Source organism: Coloeus monedula (genome assembly GCF_965178545.1).
Source record: "Coloeus monedula genome assembly, chromosome: Z".
Taxonomy (NCBI): Eukaryota; Metazoa; Chordata; class Aves; order Passeriformes; family Corvidae; genus Coloeus; species Coloeus monedula.
The window spans coordinates 60,013,690-60,031,145 of record NC_138822.1 but is presented as its reverse complement, the minus strand read 5'-3'; positions in this window follow the sequence as shown (position 1 = coordinate 60,031,145).

The following is a 17,456-nucleotide window of genomic DNA, read 5'->3' as shown; positions in this document are numbered from 1 at the left end:
TGTGACCAGTTTGCTATTTAAGTATTCATTGCTAGCAAATTCTTTAGTCATGAATACAAAACAGTTTTATTTGTAGCTTTCAGCTGCAATCCCTTCAAAATTTCCCCTCCTGTGCAGGAGGGGAAATTTTGTGTCCCAAACTTGTATTTTATCCCTCAGCAAATTTTGTCATCGCTGAAAAACATGAAAATTCTTGGAGATGGTACTAACCACCTTTAGGTACATTTATCAGACAAACATGGAATTCTTTTTCCCTCTGCTGTAAAACCACTACACTTTTTTGACCATTCTAGAAACATCTAAACAAGGGCCATTCAAAACTTTTGGTAAGGTGTGTAAACAGTGCAATCTGAAAATAAAGGAAATTGCTTTTGCCTGGTGCTCACAACTGCAAACTCAGTCACCAGTTCCTGGAAGGGCTTTAGCTGTGGTGTGGGGGCCAAATGGGAGCACAGAGCCTGAGCAGCACTGCTCCTGTCGTGTCTGTGCAGAGGGGCAAACACCTGACCAGCAGAGGCTGGACACAGTCACTGGCAAATAAAACCAAGTCTCTGCACAGCCCCACAGACAGCCTGCCAAGGCTCCTGTTTAGCTGAGGAAAAATCCTCTTTGGATACTTACTAATGGGCCTTCCCTCGTGGAGAAAAAAAGCAGAGACAGTGACTGGATATATTTCATTTCCGAGTCTATAAAATAATTTGGCTGAGCATCAACATCTATTAGTTACTGTTAGCTGGGTAAAAAGCACTGTTTATCTCTAATGTGAAATAAATAACTGTTTCAGACAAAGTAATGATGTGAAATGCTTTCAGAGAGCCAGAAGGAATAACAGAATGTTAATTCAATCCATTATTTTATGGGGTCACCAACAAAAAGATATAGTCTTGATAGAAGTTCTGTAAAAGATTCATTAGTACTTTAAATAGATTTTTGTCATTTGTCACTGACTTGCTACCTTAACTACAGCAATAAAAGCTTGCACTATCTTCCATTAAGGGTGTGATTGTTCACATAATCAAGAGCTAAAAACAATATGCAAATGTAGGGACTGAGCAGTAATGAAGGCTTTTAGTTATCACTGTCTTGCACAGAAACAATGGCGTAAATAATCCATAATGGATATGTTCTCAGACAACAAGTCTTTGGCAAGAAAATGCTTGTTGCTACAGAAACTTGGACTTTTATCCCCACGGCAAGTAAGTTTTGGAGGAAAATGGCTCTCATGACCTTTGAGATGTTTCCCCCTTTCTGAAGTGCACCTCAGTATTAGCTCCTGGATCCATTTGTGGAAGATAAGCATCACTGCCTCCATACATTATTTTCCTTCTTGCTAGGAATAGACTTAGGACAGCAGACAGTGCAAGGAGACTGTCCCGTTTGTAAGGAGATGTCCAAGGGTTCCTGGAAAAAGCATGCTTCTCTTTGTTAAAACTTTGGTGGGGACATAAACAGAAAAACTTTCTTTCTTCTTCCCTTCCCTTCCCTTCCCTTCCCTTCCCTTCCCTTCCCTTCCCTTCCCTTCCCTTCCCTTCAGCTGTTTCCTCCTCTTCCATAGATCTAATTTTTGTTTTCCTGACTAGGAAAGTTGCTCCAATCTTCAGTAATGCAAATTTTCAGTTTCTCTCTTTCCCTAATTTCAAAGCTTGTCTTTACTCCTAGTGCAGCGTGTGGAATAACCCCAAGTGCCCTCAGCTCAAACCAGAAGTAAGCACCGCTCTCTTTTTCATTTTCTCCCTAATTGTCTTCTCTCTGGGTTCTCTCAGGTCTCTCCTCTCTGCGAGATTCCTCTCTTTTTTTAGTGCACCACTGATTTCAGTCTGTCAATTTGCTGCAGTGGGCTCAGTGATTTTTTTTTGCGCCAAAGTCACATCCAGAGTCCTGAAGGAGCTGTATCAAGGCTGACAGGTTGTTCTGATCAAGACACTTCCTGTAAATCTCTAGTTCTAGTGTGGCTTTCCCCTATGAAAGGCAAACAACAGCAGCACTTCAGAGCACAGCATCATGGCCTGAAATAATGGAAATAATGGAAAACAAAAAAATCCCAACCCCCCCCCCCCAAAAAAAAAAAAAAAAAAAACCCACAAAAACAAACCACCAAAAAAAACCAAACCAACCCCATCACTGGGAATAGAATAAGCTTCAAACTGTGTCTTCAGTGCACTGTAAAAACATAGGTAGAAGTCTCAAAGTCTCAAAGTAATTTTGCTTGGAGGACTAAACCTTATTTATCTTTCCTTATTTTTGTCTGAAACACAAGGTATTTCAGCCCTCTTACTGAGACTGTACATACATTATTGCATGTATCCAGAGAAGTCTTGGAGAAGGGAGGATGTTTGTACATCTAAAAAGCGTTCTGTGAATTTAACAAGTTTAAGAATATGTGCTTGGGGCCACATGGGTGTGTGTTCAGAACAATACACACAGGAATAAGGAAATTCTATATTTGTTAACACTATGTATTACTAAATCTGATTAAACAATTATGAAAGGGCTTTGGAAAGGTAAAAAGTGCACTTCTAATTTCAAGTCTTATTTTGTGAAGCAAACCACAAGAGACCTGATTTCACTTTAGCTCTTAGAAACAAGAAGGAATTGGTGTATAAGGGTTTATAAACCAGCCAGGCAGCACAACAATGAGTACTGGGACAAGTTAAATTAATGACATGCTTTCCAAACAAGACAGCATTTGTCAAAAATGATTTTACTAGCTGTAATTATTGCCTTGTCTTTTATTCAGCTATGGATGCCAGAGTCTGTTGCTGGTGGCAAGGACAGGAGGTAAGATGATGGGCTGTGCCCTCACAGCACTGTGCCATTTGCCACTGGGGCTTTCTGCCTCCTTGCCCAGTCTGTCCCCTCTCTACCTCATAGCTCTGAAAGGTAAGAAATTATTTTCCTGTTTCATCTAAAAAATCTTCTGAGTCCATTATTACCGCAGGCCTGGGCCCTAGGGTATATCACCGTGTCCCACAGCCATAGGGAGGAGGAGGAGAGAAGATCCAGCAGGCAGGAAATGTGCAGCAAGATCGATCTATTTAATTATTCTACAAACTCTTTTATAGACTTTTTTCTTCATAGTCTAATTGGACAAAGGACCAGCCACCCCTTGGGGGTGATTGGCTAAAATCCTAAAACATCCATTGTCAAAAGATTTTTCTACTATACCATAAACAAGACTTTTCAAGGTTGCAGGTGGCTTGGTTGTTTACCTACTCTGCTACCTCTTCTGTGAGAGAGAAAAGTTCTCTCACGGACTTAGAAAATAGCAAGAAAATCCTTGCTAGCAGCATTTTTGTATCTACAATTCCCCCTTTTTGTTTGATAAGAGAACAACTCTACTATTAATCCTAAATAGAAATTTGTATCAGTTATTAATTCTAAATATGTCCTTAAGGCTTTAACTATCTGACTCCATAACAAGAAATTTAAAGTTCAGTCTCAGCTTGTGGAAGGACCATCCCAGTCTCTGCTTGTAGAAGGACCATCTGCCTGATGGTTGACATCTTGGTCACCATCAGAAGAGTCATTAGGCCGATGATCTACATTCTGGTTGCCATTTGGATGGTTGGCGTTCTGGCCATCATTTGGAGGTTGCCTGTTCTGCCTCTGGTGCCGTAGGTCAGGGCGAACGCATTTTGAAGGTAGCCACCGTACCCCAGTATCTGTGGAAACGCAAGCATACCCACGAACCCAAACGATAAGCTCATGAGGGCCTTCCCACTGGTTAGTGAGTAAATTCCGTACCCAGACTTTTGCCCGGGGCAGTTGTGTCTTGCCTGCAGACTGCAATGAGAGAAAATGATTCAGAATAACAGGATTATTTGAATTTTGTGGTACTGTAAGGTGATTAATTGTATACAAAGCTTTTGCTAGTTGGCTTCAGTAACCAAATTCAAAGGTTCCTGTGAGAATCATTGAAAAGCCATGGTAACAGCCCTTAATTCAACTAACTGAGCGGAGTCTGACTCGGATTGGTTTGGTAATGAACCACCGCAAAGGCAGTGTAGGATACTCTGCGCCCTTATGCACAGTGACCCCTGCTAAAAATTTGTCCCAATCCATACGCCCCAAGCTGCCAACACGTCCCGTCCCCAAAGGTTGAGGGAAGTGGTAGCAACATAAGGCCTAATTGTAGCTGTGTGTCCCTCTGAATCCTTCACCACTACAGGACGTTCGCTTCAATAGCTCTGTGTGGCTCCTCCTAATCCTGCGATGGCCGATCCCACCGGGGCTAAAGGCCATGAGGGAGGCCATGCAGAGAAGGAGATGATGATTACATCAGCACCCACATCAATCAAACCTCAAAGCTGAGTCCAGGGCGGACGGGCGTTCGGCAGGATCAGGGTACATGTCATCTGTGGCCTTTGGTCAGAGATGTCTGCAGTCCAGAAGGCCTGCAGAAGTCCCATAGATCCACTGCCGTTATCTTTGTGAGTTTGTTGTTCAATCCTGGGGACACAAGACTTAAAAGGCACTAATTTAGCAAGGCGGGTCTTTTCAGGAATAGTTACAGGGTGTTTTTGCGTGGAGACCATAGCGCAAATCTGGCCTTTAAAGTCAGTGTCAGTAACTCCTGAGTGCACTAAGATTCCTTGATAGTTTCCCCACCACGTCAGGTTTCCCCACCAGCATTGCATTGGATCCCTGGGCTAAGGGTCCATATGCATCCAAGGGAACCTTATAAATACCACTAGAGTCTAAGACGACTGCGGCTGCGGTGTGGATGTCAAAACCATCTGATCCCTGAGTGCTGTCTCTAGGGTGGCTGGGTAGGCCTGTGCCTGTACCTGTGCCACTCTTTGGGGGAGCGACTGCATCAGAGAGCAATTCCCCCTCCTTGCACCCCGGCGGAAGTTTCCTGACAACGGCCGAGTCAGGGATCTACAATGGTCCGAGCAATGCCCTGGCCTGCCACACCTCTTGCACTGGGGGATCGCTGTGTTCTCTTTTTGGCTCGGCTTAGGCCGCTTCCGGTTTTTTGCCTGTTTTGGTTGCTTTGTTTCACGACCAGAAGATGCGTGAACAGGCTGCAGGAACGCAGCCAAAGCAGACCTTTTCTGGTTCCCAGATCCCACCTTAGTGCAGGCTTCGACCATGTCTGTTACCTCAGGGTCCCCTGGTAAGGCATCTATGATTTTTCTGCACTCTTCATTTGCGTTATCTCTCACCAACTGCCTTAACAACATCTGTCTTAACCCATCATCCTCAACCTGCTTCTCAAGAGAAGCAGCGATTTTCTCTACAAAGGAGAGGAATGGTTCTGATTTCCCTTGAACTATTTCAGTATATCACTTACTGGGTGCAGAAAACTCTATGGTTTTCAACAGGGCAGCCATGCCGACCCGTTGAGCTTGCTGCAGGACGCTAGAGGACAAGTTACCCTGTAGACTGGGATCAGAGAAGGGGCCAGTCCCCATCAAAGCATCCATTCCTGCTGTCCGTCTAGGATCGGCAGCAGGGAGCTGCAAATTCCCTAATGCAGCCTTGTTGGCCAGCTTTCTCCAGGTTTTCTCAAAAACTGTAAATTGTATAGGTTGAAATAGAATTTGACCTAAGTGTCTGATATCAAATGGAGCAAGCAAATCTGTATTTATCACCCTTATTATCTGCATAACCTCAGCAGAACCTAGCCCATGTTGTGCCACCTTGGATTGCAGGTCCTGGGCAACCTTCCAAGCAATTACCTCATGCTTGTCATGCTCCCCTGAATTTGGGAGAGCCTTATACACTGGGAAAGCTTGGATCTCCTCTTTTGGGGAATCCCTACCATCCTCAACTTCTGGCACAGCCTGTGGATGAAGTTTAACAGCTTCTCGATTACCCCCAGAATCCTCAAATCTATTTGGCATTCCAAGTGTTTCCAATAACCTCCAGTCACCCTCCTCCAATGCTTGCATTTTAACTGACTCTAAGAAGCGGTTGTAGTGGACGCACTGCTACCATGCAGTCCTGAAAGGTCCAGGGGCCAGACCGGCGCAGCCTTTTCCTTCGCCGCACGGCTACAGCTGCCTGACGACCTGGGGCCAGAACCTCATCTGCCTCACTTCCCGATGATGAGTCATCAGGCAAAGGCAACTCTGAGACGCTGGGAGCGAACAGAGGTGGACGGAGAGGGGCACTTTGGCTAAGTTCGCTAGAGCCAGAACAGACAGCACAGACTGCAGCTGGCTGTGCTGCAGTTTGAACAGCAGCTTCTTTACAGGATGCCATCTCGGCCAATCCCATCCGAACAGGTGCTGGAGCTGCTGCCGCCGTCTCTGGGGCTGCAGCCGTGCCCGGCGCCGCGCTCGTCACTCGCTCCCCGGCCGCGTTTGGGTTTTCCCGCGGCAGTGCTGCTTCCGGGTTTGCCGCCGGCCGTGCCGCTTCCTGGTTTGGAGCCGCAGCTCCTGCGGGCGGCGTGGGTGGTGCTGGCAGCGCAGGCCTGGCGCACCCCGCACAGCAGGGTGCCTCTGTTATCTGCAGCAGCTGCTCTTGCAGGCTGAGCAATTCTCCCAGCTTTCGGGATATGTTTGGTAACTCTGTCAGCAAAGGCAGATGCTCTATTAAAAGGTCGATGGCTCGGTTCTGCAGTGGTGCAGGACAGTCCAGCGCCAAGGAGGGCAGCGGACCACACCCGGGCAGTCTCGGTGCAGGCACGCCCGGCGCTACGCCAGCTAAGAAGTTAGATCCAGGCGATTTTGGCCCTGCCGGTGCATACGCAAACGGGCTAGGAGCCACTCTGGGGGTCCAATTTGCTAAGTCGCTAATTCGTGGCCCTGGATAAGCCGTGGCTGCCGCTGAGCTGAGCGGCAAGGCCAGCTGTGCGCCCTCCCGCTGCCCCGACACCCCCGCCTCTGCCTGCACAGGGTCCCTGGGGGCCGCGGAGTCCTGCGATTGTGCAGGGTGAGGCGGCGCAGGCTCTCCCTGTGGAGCCGGGGGGGGTTTTCCGGATCCACCATCGTTCGCCCTGGAAGCCCGGTCAGCGGGGTCCCTCTCCGTCGCTCATCACCAAAATAGGTGAGCCAGCTCTGCTGCCACAGTCAAGGTCTGTCAGCAGCATAACTAACAAACGCCAGGTTTTGTATAATTCTAATGCTGCTGGCTCCCCAGTTGGGAGCTTGTCTTGGACAGCACAGCCAAGTTCCTGCCATAAGGCAAAGTCCAGGGCAGTATTTCTGTCCATGGAAATCCCTTTTAAGGTAGCCCAGTCTAATAATTCCCGAACTGAGTTTTCAGGAATGGAGGTGTGCATTATACTAAACACACCTTTCCAGACCATTACCACAGCGTTGGTTTGTGAGCCACTGTTCGCCATTTCTCCGTCCTGTCGGACTTCCCAGTCCCAGGGGGGGAAGGGGAACAGCGTACCTCTAGAGAAATTCGGCTTGGCTCGCAGCACCAGGACACGTCAGAGAGTGCAGATCACATCGGGCAGCACCAAATATTACCGCAGGCCTGGGCCCTAGGGTATATCACCGTGTCCCACAGCCATAGGGAGGAGGAGGAGAGAAGATCCTGCAGGCAGGAATTGTGCAGCAAGATTGATTTCTTTAATTATTTTACAAACTCTTTTATGGACTTTTTTCTTCATAGTCTAATTGAACAAAGGATCAGCCACCCCTTGGGGTGATTGGCTAAAATCCTAAAACATCCATTGTCAAAAGATTTTTCTACTATACCATAAACAAGACTTTTCAAGGTTGCAGGTGGCTTGGTTGTTTACATACCCTGCTACCTCTTCTGTGAGAGAGAAAAGTCTCTCACAGACTTAGAAAATAGCAAGAAAATCCTTGCCAGCAGCATTTTTGTATCTACAGACCATCTCACTCCTTAGAGGTAAGAAGGAACTGAAATCAATATGTGATTTAGCAGATCTCCAGGGGCAGTGAGACACCAGATGTGCAGACCCATGGGGCAGAGCCACACTTATCTCCCCCAGAACAGCTTCCTTTGGTGGCTGAGGAATCTCAGGTTCACTTGAAAGTCAAATAGAAACAACATCGCTGAAACTGCAGTGATGCAAAAGCTGTTCATCTGATAAGCACATAAATTTTCTGTATCTTTTAGAAGAGGCTTAAGCAACAGCTTCTTCAGTTTCGTATTTCTGACCTCATCTCCTGCTTCTGCTTGAAGAACACTTTAGCATTGTCTGCACCTTAAGGGCGTCCAGTAATGCAGGAAACTTCAACTCCTCTCCCATCTGGGACCCATAAATGTGGCTGGAGGTGTTAATGATGAAAATCACATCTCAGGAAATTATTGCCAGGCCAGCAGGGGTTCAGGTGCAGAACACAACTGCCAGCCAACCTGTAGTTAGCTTTTTTTCCCTCTAGTAAAAACAAGGGCAGCTTAATTTCACATGAAATTTGCACGGCATAGATGACCTTTCAACATGAATGTGAACAGTGACGAAGGAATGGTGTAAACATTAATTATTAAATTACTGGAAAGGTGAACAAATATTATCTCATTCCACTTGGACAAGCATAAGGGTGCTGTTCTTACAAATAAGGAAAAACAAAACTTGTAGCTGAAGATCCATCATGATCAGGGCCCTGCTCCTGTTGCTCTTTACTAATTCACTAGAGCAAAAGTTCTTCTCCAAAGACTCTGTGTCACAGCCTCATGCCCGCATCCTTCATTCTGACCTCAACAATGAGCCTGCATGAACCTGCACTGACTTTAGGAGTCCGAACATTGAAGGGTTAGATTCAAACATTTGCAGATTCTCAACTTATGTGTAGCATTTTTTAACACTTTGGTTTAAATTGCATGCGTAAAATAATAACAAAAAGAAGTACTTTGATCAATAGCTTGAGTCAATGTGTACAACAAACAGTTACTTGGAAATATCTATCTACCAGAAAAGGTTAATGAAATTCTTATACTTTGAAATATGGCTTTTTACAGAAAAAAACAGTAAAGGGAGATGATAAAAATAATGATTGAGAAAAATAAATCAATAACTGTGACATAATTACATTTGTTGCTGTTTCAGTCAATGAAATATCTTACCCACTATTACCGCAGGCCTGGGCCGTAGGGTATATCACCGTGTCCCGCAGCCATAGGGAGGAGGAGGAGAGAAGATCCAGCAGGCAGGAATTGTGCAGCAAGATTGATCTATTTAATTATTTTACAAACTCTTTTATATACTTTTCTCTTCATAGTCTAATTGGACAAAGGACCAGCCACCCCTTGGGGGTGATTGGCCAAAATCCTAAAACATCCATTATCAAAATATTTTCTACTATACCATAAACAAGACTTTCCAAGGTTGCAGGTGGCTTGGTTGTTTACATTCCCTGCTACCTCTTCTGTGAGAGAGAAAAGTCTCTCACGGACTTAGAAAAATAACAAGAAGATCCTCACTAACAGCATTTTTGTACCTACAACCCACCCTTACCCATACTTGTGCAGGCAATTAATATACATGACTCAAGAACAGCTTTGGCACTTCTATAGGAAAAGATCTCCAGGCAGAGAGATTGTGGTGCTCTCTTCCTCTCTTGTGTAAAAAAAATGCTCATTGAAGGCTGACATTGATACATTACCTGCATTGACACTGAAAATTCATTTGACAACAAACTTTTTGATTGATTAGCAATGGCAGCTTCCTTGGCAAGAGAAAGGGATATTCTATTACAGAGCTTTCTTGCCTCGCTGTAGCACAGATCTTTTTGGCATATCAGACTTCATTTTCGCATCCCTCCCTCGTTTTTAATGATTGTGGAATACACATTCAAAGATGTGAGGAAAATGGAGCTGGAAACAGAATGTGTCATTACCATGGGTTTGTAGAGGATGCAGATAGTACAGGGCAGAATACTGGCATGCAAAAGCTAAAACTCTTTACTTTGATCCCATCTCCCAAGACTACTTGAAACACAGATGTTCCTGTCAGCTTTTGCTTTCCATTTTCTTAAAACTTCACATAGTTAAATACTGAAACACGAAATCTTTAATTTGGGGAATTACTGATTATAAGAATAAGCCAGATGTTGTTAGACATGATTGCTTAACTCATTAGTAGAAGTTTATTAATGGAATTTCTGTTTTATTCAGCTTCTACACTGTAGAGTCTCCCCCAGAACCTGTGTGGAGGAACTTCAGTGAACCCTGAGAGCTTTCAGTCTGGTTCCTGCCCTTTTTCACTCCAGAGGATCTGCGCCAAGTAATTAAACAAGCTGGAACTGAAATCAAACCTTGCCAGACGAGCAACCAACAGATTTATACGGAGCTGCAAAAATGCCTTTTTTGTTGTAGCTGCTTGTATATGTGTTTGAATTGTCACAAGGTCCAGTAAATGGCTCCCTTCTATCATAGTCAGAGGGAGGAAAGGCTCATGGAACTGCAGGGCACACAAATGACTCAGTATGATCATTTATTTCCCACTTTTCATTTAGAGCTCTTGGATAGCCTTTAAAAGCAGTGGAAGTTTCAGTGAGTTTCAGTGAGTTAAGTGTATCTTAAGAAAGAAAAATTAGCAAGTTGCTTCCCATTTAATTAAAGATATCTTCTCCACTGCAATAACAACAGTATTAAGGAAATAATTAAACTCCTTGTGCACTGTAGCTACATGTCACAGAGATAAAATACATAGATGCAGACAAAGATCAAATCCACTAGAGGATTTTCCAATAGTGGTGTTGCCTAGTGTAGGCAAATATCACTCCTCACATTTACAAGTTTTTTCATTTCAAATATCCATTTTCTCACCTTTTGTGTCCTCTAATATTCTTACAGGTGTCAGAATGTTTGCTCTGGACTGGACTAAAGTTCCACTTGGTTGAACAAAGAACTAAGCGGAACTTAGTGAACAAAGAAAGTTCCATCTTGTTTAGAACAACCCCTGTTATTTATTAGTAGGGCAAAAAAATTGTTTTCTTTCTTGGACAATGTGGTGAGACATTTGTTTCATGTTCTGGGAAGTCTCTGCAATTCAGAGCACCACCTTTCTGGTGCTACCAGTGTGTTGTTTGGCCAGTTCAAATAAAGCAGCAATTTCCTTCCAGAGTTGCTACAGTAGTGTAAAAATCAACAGATTAAGATCGGGCCACTTGGAGACACAGAGTTTTGTGAGGAAAGAGACAACATCCTGCCTGATTGCTTGAGGACATATTGTCAACACCCAGACTGGAGGCACACAGCTGTAGATGCTGCCTACACCAAGCAGACAATTCAGGATTCCACACCTCAGTGGAGTAAAAGCATTACAAGTAAAAGCATTACATTTAAACTTCACAGTCTCTTGAAAGGACACAGATCTCCCTTCTTGCTTACAGGAGTATCTTCCTAAATATTCCCGAAGCTATAGAGCGAGAATACTCTATACCACTTCTGATACCAAATTGCCAAGATCTGATACCAAGATTTTTCCAGTCTACAGGATGTTCAAAGTGTTATGATCAGAGTTAGGAAAAGTTGGCTTCCACAAAGTTGTTGATTAGTTGCTGAAATAAAGTTGGTAATTAGTGGGTAAAGAAAGTTGTTAATTAGCTCGTTGAGTGTTTCTGCAGTTGAGCAGTTGTGCATTGATCAGGTTTGGTTGTTATAGCTTATCAAGGTTGAAAGTATTAGTTAAAGTGTTCATTGTGTTTGTTGCTAATAAAATCATTATAGGGATTGGGGTACAAAATGGAGAACAGGGGAATGTTCCAGAACCTCTATGAGGTAATCACAAATGGGAGGGCTTCAGACCGTATCTGCATAAGGGAGGAAATTAAGGACTATTACTGGATGTTCCCCGAACCATTCAGAAGACCCCAGACAACAGCCAGATGACAACGAGCCAGTGAAAGGACACCAGACATCAGCGAGCCAATCTCGACGCTCCGGTTGGGTGGGGAAAGGGGCGGCCGGGAGGCGGGGACTGGGGGTATAAAATGTGTCACCTGAGGCTGGGAGAGGAACCTCTGATCGGAGCTGTTGCAGGTGAGGCTCTCAGCGCTGTGCCCTTTGTCTTGTGTGAGGCAAATAGCCTCAAGTGGTCTCTGATTGTCTTTCAGTTTAGTTCTTGTTAATAAATTTGTTTTAAAGCTCAATCTTGAGCCCGTTTTTAACAGAGATTTAGGTTGGATATTAGGAAACTTCTTTTTTTCACAGGGTTGTAAAGCATTGGAACAGACTGTTCACGGAAATAGTAAAGTCAGTAGTTCTGAAAAGTGTTAAAAAAATATGCAGCTATGGCACTTGAAGACATGGCTTAGTAGTGACCATGAGATAGTGGTGTGGGGTTAATGGCTGGACTTGGTCTTAGAGGTCTTTTCCAACCTGAACAATTCTGACTCTATGTTTCTGGCACCCTGTTGTTTGTGCCACACACCTGTTCATAAATATGTAGAACACGGGTTTTTTTTAATTTTTTGTTTCTTTCTCCGTTACCACCCTGTTAAGCCCTTGACAGCAGCCTGAGAAGTGCTGGCAGTATTCTCAGTACTGCTCTGTTCAAATCTTCTTCCTCCAGCTCTTCCAACCCACAGCACAGGGTGAGCAGGGACTGCTCTGTCAGTGGGGCATCCAAATGCTGCTGATGAAATTTCACCAGAGGCAGTATGAAAAACCTTGGCAACAGATGATAGGGGGAAAACAGAGTTATAAAACCAAGCACAATCTCTTCAAAGGAGAGCATCAATGCCACAATATTCACAACACGGATCCCAGGTTGTTGGGTCAGGTTTGAAAGCCAGGAAGGACTTTCTGAGCCAGAAAACAGCTGAAGGTCACTGGCAGGAGGATTTCAACATGGGACAGAAAGGCATTGGGATTTTTTCCCACTTTGTGTATATGGGGAAGGAACAGAGAAGGAAAACAATGGTAAGTATTTATTGCTAAGTTTGCTCACAAGGCTGCTACTGCTTAATGTGATTGCATTTAGTAGAGTCATAGGTCAATGGTGTTGATGTGTGCTTTGGAAGAACTGAAAGACAAGGAAAAAGACTTTGCCCCAGACTGTCTTGAACTTGTGAATGCTTTTGGTCCATATGTGTGTGTTTCCTCAGACGGATAACCTGCTGTTTCCATAGTGCAAGCCCTGAGTCCCCTGCTCTGCACTGGAAACTTGGAACAAAGGAGCCAGAGAATGAAAAAATCCACCCGTACATTGTAACTGGAAAATTGGATTGGAACACTACACATTAAATAATAAACTTGAGTTGTTGTGCATTCAGGATAAAGCTGTGTTTGTTTTGGCAAAGACATATGAGTGGTTTAGTGCCACTGGAGAATGAGAATAACCCCTCAGCCAAAAGGCAGTTGTGAGGCTGTCTAATCCAGTGGTTTACTCTCTCTTCACCAGTCAGCTGTAACGGCCTGAGGATCACATAGAATGGACAGGTATAAACACTTTCCTGCAGTGCAGCAGGAGACCAGAGAGGCAGTGCAAGGGCATCTTCAATAGCCTTAGAAAACCACTGTTTAACACTCGGATAATCCTCTTTGTCCCAGTGAAGTGCTGCCACCAATGAAAGATAATTAACATGTTGTGTAGATTCCTCGTAGGTTAAAACAAAAGATATTTAGAAAGACAGAGAAGGTTTTATGATGTTTATATATATTTAGTTAATCTTCTCTGCTCTCTTTGTCCTAAACTTTTGTCTACAACATTTTTTTAGAAGCCTGAGAAAGTGTTCAAGAGAAAAAAACATACGCTTTCTTCCTCTGAGTCACAGATAAGAAAAATTTGGAGAAAATTTGAGCTGTTTCTCTAAACCACACAGCACCATTCCTAATCCACAGCAATGGAGGTTTTAACATTACAAGTGTTTATTGTTAAAAGAATAAAGTACCGTAAGACAAAGCTGAATAGAATATTGAACATTGTGTTCAAGAGGGTGTGAAATCATTCAGAGGTGAAAGGACGGGCTCACACAGTCCGCCCAGAGGATTCAACCTGGCGAGCTGTGGTCAGCCTACCGCCCGCTGGTCATCCTGTGGCTATGCCCCGGTCACTCCTTCAATGTGGACAGCACAAAGCAGCCGCCAGCCGGGCGCGTCCGTGTGGCTCTGGAGTGCCTGTGCTCCAGCAAGCAGCTGCCTGGGCAGACGTGCTTTGACCACACCTCTGGTGGCCAGCTGCAGAGGGATCAGGCTGGTACCTGCTGGACACCCTCTGCACAGGCTCCTAGTTGGACATGGAGAAAGTCTCCTGCTGGGTCCAAGAGTACGTGAAACCATTAAGAGGTGAAGAGGTGGAGCGCACGCAGTTCGCCCGGAGGATTCAGCTTGGTGAGTTGCGGTCAGCCTACCGTCATCCTGTGGCCACCCACCGGTCACTCCTTCAGCGTGGACAGAACAAAGCCGCTGCCCGCTGGGCGCGTCCGTGTGACTCTGGAGTGCCTGTACTCCAGCAAGCAGCTGCCTGGGCAGACGTGCTTTGTGCACGCCTCTGGTGGCCAGCTGCCGAGGGATCAGTGCCGGTACCTGCTGGACACCCTCTGCACAGGCTGCTACTTGGACACGGAGAAAGTCTCCCACATCAAAGTTACTCCATGTGGCACACGGTCCTGTTTCAGGGAAGTACTAAATAAATCCATGGCTGGAGTTCCAGTGAATAGATTGTACCTCTCTCTGCTCAAGTAAAACCAGGAGCTTTGGATAGATGGGAAACAAATGTCTGTCAGTGCCAGACACTGTTTCGATTGTGGAGAGAAAGCTAAAGTTGCATAGAAAAAATGGAAATTTCTTGCAACTAATTTGTAATGCTGATCCTATCCAGAGTATTTGCTCTGTGTATGTGTGTTGTGTTTGCAGCGGGAAGTTTGCAGCCTTCCTGCAGGCCCTGATTGCTGGAAAGTGCAAAAATGTATTGAGAGAAAACCTTGCACAGCTCCTGCAAACAACCCTTAAGAGCCAGAATGTGCACAATAGGTCTGAGATGGGGTAAGAACAACAAAAAATGTTTCCAAGTGAAGGGGGAGAATGAAGTGTTTCTGAAATTCTTCATTCTCAGTGGAGTAAATCTGATCCTGAAAAGGACCACTCATAAAAAAACCTTTCAAAATGCAGTGACTCCATGGAACGTCAGCAATTTGTTATGCAGGATATATTTCCTCAGTGTTTCAGGGGTTTTTGGCTGCCCTGAGTGTGCTTAAGGATGCACAGTTTTGCTACCTCTGTAGTACTTAAAAAAAAAAAAGGCAAAAGGAATTTCCATCTATTTTAAGATCAGAAGAATTTTGACACTTAAGAAAGGCAACAGCGGAGCTCTGAGCCACTGTACATGCCTTAGAGCATTTGGTCATGAATGATACTCCTCAGAAAAGTCCATGCTGACTATTTGTTATGACCCAGTTATTAAAATTATTTGAGAGATACCTCTGCCCCAGTTAAGGTGCAAACAAGACCATATGCCAAAATCAGTAGTATGGACTTTATTTAACAGTTAATGTGAGGAAGAGCAAGCGATAAAAAGAAATAGAAAAAAAAAGGGGGGGGGGAGAGAAAGAGAGTGACAAAGACAGGTTAAGTAGAAAATAGCACCACTCCATGGATCCTGACGGTGTCCTGTTGATCCTCTCCTTCTGGTGTTCTCAGTGGTGAGGGCCACAAAACACGGAGTTCAATGGATTAATGCACATTTGGGCCAGGTGGGGATGCCCAGGTACCGCCCCTGGGGAGGGGCAGCTTGACAGAGTCTCTTGCAAGAGACTCCGGGGGTGTTGCATCACTTTGCATCTCCTGCAGTGCACTGGTGGCCTCAGCAGTGAGTCTGGGGGACACCTCTGGGTCTTTGATGGTTTATGACCCCTCCTCAGCTGCCTCTCATGCCAGTGTCCCATGTGTTGGCCTTCCCATGGCGGGGAATTTTACAGCTGAGCCGGTTTGTGTGAGGGAGGATGGTTGTTCACTGCCTCTGACCAGAGATCACACACCAAAAACTCTCTATTTCATTCTCTGTTTCTCTGGAGGAACAGTGGTAATAACTGGTAAAATAATGAGGCTAAACATGCCCAAAGTAAAAAAAAACAAAACAAACACAATTGTATAGTGAAACACAGAACCTAGAGTTTCTGAGGGCAAAACACTGGCTTGTGATTTCACATAAGATCAGGAACTGGGTATGTTTTGGTGCACAGAGATTGGGGTAAATTCAATGGCTGTTTACTTTAGAAGCATGGCAGTTATTCCCCTGGGCAAGTGCCTTTGCCACTTAACCAATCCAGGTCCAAAATACACCTGCCAAAAGGTGCTGGGCAGGACTGCCCTGGCCATGCCAGCAGGAACAGAGCTGTGACTGAAATCTCCTGATCACTGTAGCACAGCAGAGGAAGGAGAATAAATCTTCAGCACAGAGGGCTCACACCTGAGAGAAGCCCCAAGAACAGGCAAATAATGTCATGAGCTGTCAGCAGGTGTTGTTCAGCTCATCAGGACACCCAAAAATCCCAGGGACAGAGGGGGCTGTGCTCACAAAGTGTGTCTTGAGGATTGTTTGCTTTGTTACCAGTGAGAATAGGCTGGGATCTTTGCTCTTGAGTAACTTCTCTGAAGTGCCCTAATTCAAGGAAAAAAAAATCCTTAAGCTTGCATAATAAAACGGATCAATTCTCATTACCTTTTTTAAAAAAGCCTGAGCTAATTGTAGCTTTTAAGTGTCTGGGGAAAAAAAACTAGGAAGGAGCTTGCATTTACTCAAACAGAAAAGGGATGGAATTTTTATTTAAGCATCTGGTGGTTTTCCCAAAACTCAACTCCCAAACCACCCCATTTTAGTCTTATCGTTAAATGCTCTTTAAACGGGCTGTGAAATTTTTACTTTTCATTGTATATTACAACATCAAAAGCATAACTTCTCTGCTGCTTTTGTCCTCCATATCCATAGATCATTGATTTTTACCTATGCTACTAATGGAACTTGAAATTATTTTCTTCCATGTTTGTGTGCTGAAGGTGTCTGAACTCAGAGCAGGATTTGGAGCAAGCTCTGCTCCCATGTGTTAGCCATACGTGCCTCTTCCCAGAACTGTGTGGATGCTCACAAAGAGATCATCTTCAAGAACTATTTTCCTGAAGTAACTCTGTGGTCCATCATCAGAAATGTACCCTCAAGCCTTTTGAGTCATTCTGACAAGTTATATTTCACAATATGTTCCCTGGTGACTTCTAATATTTCTGCCTGTGTGGATATGATTTGATGAATTCAGTCAAGTAAGGAGTTTCTCTCGTGAGAAACAGATCGATAGATGAGATAGGTGAGATGTGTGTGTGTGTGTGTGTGTGTGTGTGATATACGGCAGGAGTATCAATAGAGTGCCTCTAGAAAGTCTCTAAGTTACATGAATTCTTGAGTCAGCTTTGGGATGGACATAAACAGGGCAGATAGAAATTGTAGGGACAGAGCTTGGGAGAACTGCAGTGGAACAGTGGAGCAGCTACAGTGAAGGTCAGCAGTGAGGAGAAGGCTCTTTGCTCGTCCCTGCCCTGCCTTGGAACCGATCCCACAGGCTGCCTGGGAGCCACCACTCCCTGCAGAGCAG